This window comes from Nerophis lumbriciformis, linkage group LG23 (genome assembly GCF_033978685.3).
Source record: "Nerophis lumbriciformis linkage group LG23, RoL_Nlum_v2.1, whole genome shotgun sequence".
NCBI lineage: Eukaryota > Metazoa > Chordata > Actinopteri > Syngnathiformes > Syngnathidae > Nerophis > Nerophis lumbriciformis.
Window position 1 is genome coordinate 10680813 of NC_084570.2, and position 11688 is coordinate 10692500.

An 11688-nucleotide genomic window follows, 5' to 3' on the forward strand; every position below is an offset into this window, starting at 1 on the left:
AAATGTTTGGATATACAGGAGGGGACAGAAAGTACAAGGAAAAAAAATATATATATAATGATAATAATAATAATAATGGATTAGATTTATATAGCGCTTTTCTAGGCACTCAAAGCGCTTCACAGAGAAGTGAGAACACATCATTTTTACAACTCATTCATTCACTGGTGTGAGCGGCACCGGGGGCAAGGGTGAAGTGTCCTGCCCAAGGACACAACGGCAGCGATTTTTTTGGATGGTAAGAGGCGGGGAGCGAACCTGCAACCCTCAGGTTTCTGGCACGACCGCTCTACCCACTACGCCATACTGCCCCCCCTATATATATATATATATATATATATATATATATATATATATATATATATATATATATATATATATATATATATATATATATATATATATATATATACAGTCGTGGTCAAAAGTTTACATACACTTGTAAAGAACATCATGTCATGGCTGTCTTGAGTTTCATCTGACATCACATGGACAAAGATAAGACCTTCTGGAGGAAAGTTCTGTGGTCAGGAGAAACAAAAATTTAACTGTTTGGCTACAATACCCAGCAATATGTTTGGAGGAGAAAAGGTGAGGCCTTTAATCCCAAGAACACCATTCCTACCGTCAAGCATGGTGGTGGTAGTATTACGCTCTGGGCCTGTTTTGCTGCCAATGGAACTGGTGCTTTACAGAGAGTAAACGGGACAATGAAAAAGGAGGATTACCTCCAAATTCTTCAGGACAACTTGAAATCATCAGCCCGGAGGTTGGGTCTTGAGCGCAGTTGGGTGTTCCAACAGGACAAAAACCCGAAACACACGTCAAAAGTGGTAAAGGAATGGCTAAATCAGGCTAGAATTAAGGTTTTAGATTGGCCTTTCCAAAGTTCTCACTTAAACGTGTGGACAATGCTGAAGAAACAAGTCCATGTCAGAAAACCAACAAATTTAGCTGAACTGCACCAATTTTGTCAAGAGGAGTGGTCAAAAATTCAAGCAGAAGCTTGTGGGTGGCTACCAAAAATGCCTTATTGCAGTGAAACTTGCCAAGGGACATGTAACCAAATATTAACATTGCTGTATGTATACTTTTGACCCAGCAGATTTGGTCACATTTTCAGTAGACCCATAATAAATTCATAAAAGAACCAAACTTCATGAATGTTTATTGTGACCAACAAGTATGTGCTCCAATCACTCTATCTTAAAAAATAAGAGTTGTAGAAATTATTGGAAACTCAAGACAGCCATGACATTATGTTCTTTACAAGTGTATGTAAACTTTTGACCACAACTGTATATAATCAGTTGATATTTATTCAATTTTTTTGTTGCCGTTGTAACCCAATCTGGCCCCCCGAGTTAAATGTGTTTGGGGATCCCTGATATAGACACAATTGGAAAGTGGAAGTGAAAATAGCAGCTGGTGCTGGCCGCCTCTTTGAAGCTAAACTCCATTTCCACTCTTCTGGGGAGACTCTCAACTATTGTATACGCTGGAGTGTGTCTGTGTGAATTTTTCTGGTAACCATATAAAGGAAAGTCCCAAGAATATATGTAATTTGGAAGTCATCATGTTGTTTTGGGTGTGTGAGGTCGTTGGACAATGGCCCAGACTGCACCAACCAGGTAGACTTGACAGGTTTGCCTGGTTGGCCACGCCTGATAGGCAACACGTCACAGTGGTCAGGTGACCCTTCTGAAGAAGACTGCAGATGACAGTCAAAACATGTCAGTTAAAAATTCTATTTAATCTACCGAAAATATTGTTTAATTTGATTGATTGATTGATTGAAACTTTTATTAGTAGATTGCACAGTGAAGTACATATTCCGTACAATTGACCACTAAATGGTAACACCCGAATAAGTTTTTCAAGTCGGGGTCCACTTAAATTGATTCATGATACAGATATATACTATTTTCATAATATAGTCATCACACAATAATAATAATCATCACAGTATATAAATCGAATTATTTACATTATTTACAATCCGGAGTGTGGGAAATGTGGGGGGGGGGGGGATCAACACTTCCGTCATCAACAATTGCATCATCAGAGAAAATGACATTGGAACAGTGTAGGTCTGACTTGGTAGGATATGTACAGCGAGTATTGGACACAGAGAGAGAGATCAGAAATTATGAGAAAAAGTGACTACATTTGATTGTTTACATTTGATTATTTACAATCCGAGGAGGTATGGTGAGGAAGGGAGGGTGTTAGTTTAGGGTTGAAGTTGCCTGGAGGTGTTCTGTTAGTGCGGTTTTGAAGGAGGATAGAGATTCCCTTTCTTTTACACCTGTTGGGAGTGCATTCCACATTGATGTGGCATAGAAAGAGAATGAGTTAAGACCTTTGTTGGATCGGAATCTGGGTTTACAAGAACATTTTAAAAGTATTTACCAATTTATGGATGATCCGCCCTCCCTTATGTGTAGCGCACTGACTGCGACAATGCTGACACACAAACAGTTGATGTTATATTATCCTCTCTCTAACCTCTTATTATTCTACTTGTTAATTTCCTGTTAATAACCGCTTACTTTCTGCTGTAAAGCGCTTTCATGTTCACTTCTTAAAGTTTCCGAAACACTTATTTCTTGACTTGTTTAAATCGAGCCTAGCGGTTAGCTTAACTATTAGAATGCTTGCTCCGAGCTGGCTCTCAGTATGTAACATGTTTAGTCTCATCCTCCAGTGATAATGTTACTTAAGATATTAAGAAATGCAGTTTGATTGCTGTAGTGGAAGTGATTATTACTAGCTTTGCCATTGGGGCAGGGCTATTTAACTACATAATGAAGAGGGCCGCAGTTTCTAGAGCCCAAGGCCTCAGGGGCCAGACATCAAAATTTGGATGTTTCCTTAGAATGTGCCGGTTATATTCCTTTTGAGAGTGTGTTTACTTAATTGCAAAGTAAACACACCGGCTTTCGCACTGCACTGTCAATAAATTCATTAATCTGCCCTCACCGCTTGTTTCCGCATGTGCAGCTAGACTGATAGTTAACAGAATGAAGAAACGGAACCTCCAGAAGTTTTGTTGATGATTGATGTTCCTTCTTTTGAATTAATTTCTTTCTTCAGTTTTATTTCTTTACACGTCTACCTTTACTTAGGTTTGTAAGACTAAACATATAAACATTACAATTACAAAATGATAACGTCCATTGTGTATTTTACATAAATAAAATAGAAGGTTTAGTATTAATACATTCACACAATAAACTGGATATGTTTACACATTAAGGCTGAAACGACGCGTCGACGTAGTCGACGTCATCGGTTACGTAAATACGTCGACGTTGTTTTTATGCTTCGACGCGTCGCATATTTACGTCACACTGCCGTCATGGCGGAGCGCAAAGCAGATGATGCGAGCGGTGCGAGCGAGGGAAAAAAAGCACGCCAAAAGTCGTCAAAAGTGTGGGAGTATTTCAATAAACGGCCTAATAATGTTGTAGCGGTGAACAGTTGTCTCGTCAGCTGAAGCGCGAGCTCGCAACCGTGGTTGTTTAGCAACCAGCCAAACCCCACTTAATAAAATTATATTTTATCTTAGAGCACATCCGCATCCCTATTCACCTAGGCAACCCCAGGAAATGTATATAATGCGGCATTATTTCGGCCAGTCGGCTTATAAAATCAGAGCCGATCAGTTTACGTTCGCGCGCAGGTATAACGCGGCGCGCTCCTGTCTCATCTGCTGGTGCGCGAGCCCGGTAATTAGACCGCTGTGTCAAATCAAGGAGTACAAAAGACGCCAGCGCAGAGTGGAATAAGGTTTAGTTCATTACAGATAACCAAGAGTTGTGCCAAAAGTATGTAAGATTTAATATTTCTCTTCGTGGGTGTGGCGCACCTGTTGCGCTGGTGAGATGGGGTGGGGGGGTTGTGTGCATGTAGCGTGCTTAGTCTGGAGGCTAAATACACACAGTGTGTTATGTGACTGTTGTTTAGTATTGATGATATTTGCTTAGTTTGATAAATGTTGGAGCAGTTTGCTTCATCAGGAGGGTGAAGTCGCTCAATTTAAAGTGTTGGATTTAACTGTGTTGGTGAGGGCGTAGAAAAAGGGGCATTTTTCTACCAGTAGACAGCGTTTAAGATTGAGTGTTTCACTGCTAAATTAATAATATATTTATATTGAATATGGATTTTAAATATGTATCTAAATAGGTGGTTAATTGGTTAGGTATTTTTGTATTTGCATATTGGGTTTTCTGTTGCACTTATCTATTGTGTTTCTGGTGTTAAATGTATTTTATATGTATCTTGGTGCATTTATGTTGAGACAATTTATTTAAAATCTGTTTTAACTTAAAGGGAAAAGATGTGTCCATTTTCTTGCACTTGTTTAATGGTTAAGAGTTTGATAGCCTAATTAATAGTTGTAAATTATGGGATTGATAATTGATTGATTTTTTACAGCATGTTAATCTTGTGGTGTTTTGTCCTTAAAGGTTTTTCACCTACTAAAGAAGCTAAAGGCTACTAAAGGCTACTAATGACAGCTAAAGAAACTAAAGTCTACTAACACTGCTAAAGACTGCTAAAAAGACTAAAGAAGAAAAAAGAAGCTGTTTCTTCATTGGATAAACTGTTGCAAACTAAAGGAAAATAAAAGGAATAAGTAACTACGGTCTGGTCTTTTGAGTGAAATCCAGAAGCCACATTCAGCATTGGTACATCCCTTCAAGTGTGGGATAAGCACAGCGAAAAAAGCAAAACACTTGACAGTTGTTGTATGCACACTGTGTTGAGCGGAAATGGCCTATCATAGCAGCACAACGGCTATGAAGGAACATTTGAAAAGAAAACACCCGACAGCGTTCTTGCCATCACCATCAACTAGTCAATCGTCCGCGTGAGTATACGTTGTCATCATTACACAAAATCATGAATGTGTCATTTGTATCTGCGTTGTAAATTCATAAACTAAAACACTGTTTCGCTCTGAGAGGCGCGTTTGGCGTGCCTGTTCAGTGTTTACAAAGACGCGCTCCTCTTTAACGCTAACGTTAATTAGTTGTGCAAATACCTTTTACAACATTAACAGTTACATATACTATGTACAAACCAACAATTAACTTTCACTTTAATCATACTATCATTGTTGTGTTATTAAGCAAAATAAGCAATACTTTTACTTTTGTTGAAATGTTTACACTGTTACAGAATATTTCGTTTTGCACTTTTTTGTATTGGATGTTTATCTTTATTTTTGCACATTTTAAAGCAAAATAAGCAATGCTTTTACTTTAGAAATGCTTATACTATTGCAGAATATTAAGATTTGCACTGGATGTTTACTTTTATATTTGCACATTAAAAAGCAAATAAGCTACTTTTAATTTTGTTAAATGTTAAAAGTTTTAAATGTTTACATTGTTACAGAATATTTTGTCATGTTGTTGTCAATGTTGACTGAGTGGCCATACTTTTTTTTTTGTATATAAAAGTCATGCCTTTTGAAAAAACTGGCCAACATTTATTTTTTCATCTTCATTTTAAATAAAAAAAATAATCGGTAAAAGGAAAAATAATCCATAGATTAATCGAAAAAAATAATCTATAGATTAACCGATTAATCGAAAAAAATAATCTATAGATTAATCGATAGAAAAATAATCGTTAGCTGCAGCCTTATTACACATATAGAAATAAAATATCCTTTGCGAACATTGGACACATGTGGCTCAACATAATTAAACCGAAGGTGTAGCTTTACTCTCTTTACCTCTACCGGTCAAATTTAACGCTGCATGTATTAAACAAGATTTGATCGCCAGAGTTAAACAGCCAAAAAACGACACAACCACTGATACAAACGACATCACAAAGTCAGCAGTTTCATTACATTCGTACTATGTTGTCCTGTGTCTGTTAAAAAGTCAGATTTTTGCGATTTATTTAGATTTCACGGTGGATAGTGGCATCTTTTTCTTACTCACCCCATTGCTACTTTAATCGTGACACATATGTATTGCTGTTGCCCCCTGCAGGGTGGCGGGAGTACCACATACATGAGCAACCTTATTTTGAATGGTTTCATCAAGCCCATTGGGTGATGTTCATCAGGCCGAATTAAAAGCTTTGCCTCCAGTTAAACGGGCCTGCCTTAACCTCTAAAGGCCTTATTGGCCACATGCGTGGATAGCACCTTTTAGCTCTTATTTCCAAAATTGTGTACACTACTGAATTGGGGTCTTATACCGACATATGGACACTTATACTGCTATCTGTTGGTGTCAGAAGAGTATAACATACAATTACATTTGGAAAAAAAAGTGTAAAAAAATATAAATTAGCATGTCACTACACACGAAGTACACGTTTGTGTACTTATGGACTAAGTACATCATATCAAAAGATGATTTTAAGTTTTTATTCTAATTGGGGTCCAATAAGCCCAAATAGCAAAGAGAAATAAAAAAAGCATGTAAACAAACAGCTTGGGCCTTAAGAGGTTAAGAGAACGACTCCACACTGTGTATGGAGACCCATGATTAGCTGCTAGCCGCTTGTCATCTGTGGGACTTTAAATTAATACAATGTCAGCCAGAGGGGATCTGCATTTGTGATTGGCATTAAAAGGCATACATCGGCATTTCGACGGAAAACGACCGATACTGATCGGTGGCAGATCGATCGGCACATCCCAGAGGGGAGCTGCTCTGCACTGTGAATAGACATACATAGTCAGCTGCTAGCTGTCTTTGCCAGCTGGGGGACCAACAATAAAGCCAGAGGGGAAAAGTTGTGTTTTAGCGTACAAAAGCATTAATCGGCATTGACCGATCACATACTTTTTCACGGAAATTGAACTGCACTGGTCTGTGGCTGATCAATTGGTGAATTCCTAGCACATGACAACAACAGAACAGTAAAGGGCTAAACAGTTTCCACAAAAACGGAATAATACATTTGTCTCAAAGAGGTCTTGGTAAAATTACCAAGTAGGATTCAGCGGAAACTTGGGCGGCCAAAGATTTATTCTATATCCATATTTTTTTGTTTTTTCCAAGACAGTTTTAGGAAGGGCTTTCAATGAGTGGGCGGGTCAATGTCCTGCTTGCAATGCTGCCTCTAAGAGAGTGAGGAAACCTAATTGTCAAGAACAATAGGAGAGGGTCAACTTGTTTGGTGTGTGTGTCTGCCAGCTCCCATCTTCCATCTCCTCCTCTATTCTGACCACACACGCTTCCCCTCAAACTATAAATACACTCCTGAAAGCCGCCACGTCCTGAAACATGAAACGCAGCTCGAAAAGATTACCAGGGTTCAGAATAGCCGATTGTCTCCAGTTACGCCCAAACGCTGAAGATCCCAGATCACGCCGGTGGCTTTTATAGTATAAGCTGCATTTTATTTCCTAAGGATGCCATTTGATTAGATTTAAACGCAGACCGGCTTTTGTGCAAATAGCTCTGAAGCGGATGGAAGCTGAACACAATCAATAGGAGAGCTAGAGTTTAGAGGCCTTCCTGCCGAGACATGAAAAGAAGGGAGCCATTGAAAGATGACAGTCATGGAGTGGAGAATGGATCATCAAACTGGAATGACAATAAAAAGGATGTCTAAAGTCTACAGTAGTTAGAATTAGAGATCGACAGATATGTTTTTTCAGGCCCGATACCGTTATTAGTAGTCAAGGAGGCCGATAACCGATATTTGGAGCTGATATTAATTTGCAGTAAAAGTTACTTGAACATGAATGTATATATCAGTAAACAACTGGACAAGGCTGTAGTTTTTTTTATTTTTTTTAACAACATTTTTAAGAAACATCGGACCAGTAGCGACATAATGTTTAATGTTGTAGGTAAATTAGCACTAGGGCTGCAACTAACGATTCATTTGATAATCGATTAATCTGTCGATTATTACTTCGATTAATCGATTAATAATCGGATAAAAGAGACAAACTACATTTCTATCCTTTCTAGTATTTTACTGAAAAAAAACAGCATACTGGCACCATACTTATTTTGATTATTGTTTCTCAGCTGTTTGTACATGTTGCAGTTTATAAATAAAGGTTTATAAATTTTTTTTTTTAAATTGCCTCTGCGCATGCGCATAGCATAGATCCAATGAATCGATGACTAAATTAATCGCCAACTATTTTTACAATCGATTTAATCGATTAGTTGTTGCAGCCCTAATTAGCACCAAACAACATTAGGGGATTTCACTAACACTTTTTTTATGTGTATCTAAGAGGAGTTTCAACATTGGCATTTAGAAATAAAAGTTGTTCTACTTCACAATAAGCTAATCAATTTCATACAATTTTATATCAGTTTACGGAATTAATACATTGTAAGGTTTCCCCGTGAGGAACCGTGAATTATTGGTTGGTTGGTTGAAGTTTATTTTGAACATGTATACCAGGGGTGTCAAACTTATTTTGGATCGGGGGCTACATGGAGTAAAATCGACTCCCAAGTGGGCCGAACTGGTCAAATGACGGCACGATAACTTAAAATTAAAGGCAACTTCAGATTGTTTTCTTTGTTTAAAAATAGAACAAGCACATTCTGAGAATGTACAAATCATAATGTTGTTGGATTTTTTTTACACTTACATGTTGCGGATAATAGTAGTCTATCTTTATTTGTCGTTATTTATTTTTTCTGAATAAATTATGTGATAATATTCATCAGTTGATGAACATTGGTGTTAATTTTCAATCCATCAGGATAAACAAATTATATCAAAATCAAATTAAAGTATGTTATTTATGTAGTTTGATCATTTGACTGATCACAACATCATGTGGTTTATTTTGTACATATGTAGCATCATCTACAAAGATAAAAATAATTGCTATTGCGACATCCAGTGGACACATTGAGAACAGCCGTTTCTTTCATTCAAAAATTTTACGTTAATTTTTATACTTAGAAAACTCATCCAACAGGCTGGATAAAACCTGTTCGCGGGCCTGATCCTGCCCTCGGGCCGTATGTTTGACACCCCTGATGTATACGGTTCAAACATGATACATCAATTATTTTACATATTTTAATGTCTCTTTACAATGTCCAAAATGTTGCTGGAAAACGCTAAGTTTATTCAATCCTACCCTTTTTCCATTTCATTGCAATTACTAACACGTGTTTACTTCCTGTTCTCAATTAGTAGCATTTACATCCATGATTTCTCCAATACGGTATGATTGATAGGAAATGTATGATTTCTAAATATGGCAAACCTATAAATACGAAAAAATCTGGGTTCCTTTGGGTAGATTATAAATGGGACATTTTTCAAGTTGGCTGAAATCATTTCTTCCTGGATGTTACAGAAAGTGTGAGGTGCTGCCTCGCAATGGCTGTTTGATTGCGATCCATTGAATGCCCTGAGATTACAATGACCTGGATGATTGAGAACATCCATAGACAATTAGGTGTGATGTAAGCCGCTTTCGATGATGAGCCTTGAGAAACACTTAATTGATTATACACATAGCCAATACACACATGTTTATGTGTGTATTGGCTATGAGTTGTTTTTTCCTTTGGTCTCAGTCTGGACCCCCTCTCTACGGGTCCAGGCTTAGACCGATTTATTTATTTATTTATGTATTTATTCTCAACAACCCCCCGTTTTGCACATTACACCTTCTTTTTACCTACAAGTTGCTTCCTGTCTCCGCATCCTGGGGTCACGCCAACTACTGCCCTGCAAGTTCCTGACAGAAATTTGCAACAACAACAAAAAAAGCATCACCATCTGACAAGTAGAAGTCATTTGGGAAGTGTTCGGCTCTTTATTTTGGATTTAGTTTTGTAGTTTTTTCTCACACGTGTGTTTGAGGTAACTGCTTCAAGGTCTGAGTGATAGTATTCTGCAGGCAGGCAGAGAGCGGTCTGAGAAAGATAGAGGGCTGCCGGCTCGAGTGCTGGCCCGGCTCAATGGAAGTGATTGTTGGTGAAGTGCGTGGTCCACATGAACACACTTTCCCCAGACAAACGTTCCTTTTCCTCACGGATGACAGCATTTCAGTCACATTACAATATTTTCCCCGACTTTCCGCATTTAATGGTAGAAACCTTTTGTACGGGCCTTTTTCGTGTTTCCGTCCGCATTTCCGTTAACACAGAATTCATCGGGCCTTAAGCTTAACAACTCCAAGTCACGGCTAACATTTATTTCTCTGCCCTCAGCTGAGCATTCAGCTCCAATGTCTGTCAGTCTGTTCATGTCAATGATTGTATATTTCTGTAGGACCTTGTAACCGGAAGTGAAACCTGAAAATGTCGACTCTGATTGGCCGCATTTACGGACATTTCCGCCATGTTTGATTAAATAAATATATGCTAGAAGCTAGGGGTGTAACGGTACACAAAAACTTCGGTTCAGTACGTACCTCGGTTTAGAGGTCACGGTTCGGTTCATTTTCGGTACAGTAAGAAAACAACTAAATATACATTTTTTGGTTATTTATTTACCAAATTTTTAAACAATGGCTTTATCCTTTTACCATTGGGAACACTATAATAATTCTGCCCACGTTAATCAACATTAAACTGCCTCAAGTTGTTGCTCAGATTAAATAAAATGACAAAACTTTTCTTCTACATATAAAAAGTGCAACATTAAACAGTTTCAAGTCAACTCATCATGCTTAATTTATTACAGCATTTGGGAAGCCTGTAGTTGATTTTTATTATGTAAATGTTATATTTTTATCAACGTGTGATAGCAGGGACCCTGCCATTCAAAACTAGGCTGCTCCATTACTAATGATTAATGTAACTATAGCTGAAAAAATAGTACAATCGCAATAGGAGAGACTATTCATCCCTGAACACCATGGAGTTCATGTAGGCTTAATGATGCAATTACATTATTATATCAACTATCAGAGACAGAAACTCTTCATTTAACATAATGTCCTTTTTTGCTGCTTCAACACAGCTCAATCAACACAGAAAAAGGTGAAGTGAAATAACAGACAGACAGGGCCTTGCTGTCCATAACACACACACACACACACACACACACACACACACACACACACACACACACACACACACACACACACACACACACACACACACACACACACACAAAACATTACGCTAAAAGCAAATTAGCCAGGACTGCGAGCGAGCTGAGCTGCCGTTTAGGTTTCTAGAACGTCAACGGGCTCATAGTGATGTTACTAGTAGTTGACTGGGAGGTGTTTATTATAATTTGGGGAGAGTCTGCTGCCTGATGCTTACCTGCTAAACACTAAGCACTGACTACATGCGCTCTGAATACGCACTGCTGATTGGCTATTACCGCTCTGTTTGTAACCAATCAGATGGTTGTGTGGGTGGGACAATGCTGGGTGCTGTGTAGATTACTGACAGAGACAGGCAGCAGGAAGCAGAGCAGCTTGTTAAGACTTTAGCTTAGCTTAATATGTTCGTGTGGAAACTCGTTCGGTACACCTTCGAACCGAACCGAAACGGTTCAATACAAATACACGTACCGTTACACCCCTACTAGAAGCTATTCACCTTGATCGGCCTGAAATTTATCTGGATTATGGATCACGATTATATAATCGCCCAGCCCTACCTTGGTATCGATACTATACATCCACCCCTAATATACAGTGCTAAACCTTCTGTAATGAGCTGCAATGAGCGACATTTTCCAAACTCCAGCTGGTCATAA

General features: G+C 38.3%; 1 protein-coding gene across 10 annotated transcripts in view; it reads left to right on the top strand.

Annotated features, from left to right (window-relative positions):
• atp11a (ATPase phospholipid transporting 11A) overlaps positions 1-11688 on the top strand; it is a 100971-nt gene that overhangs the window by 37833 nt on the left and 51450 nt on the right. The gene's annotated exons all lie outside the window — the stretch shown is intronic.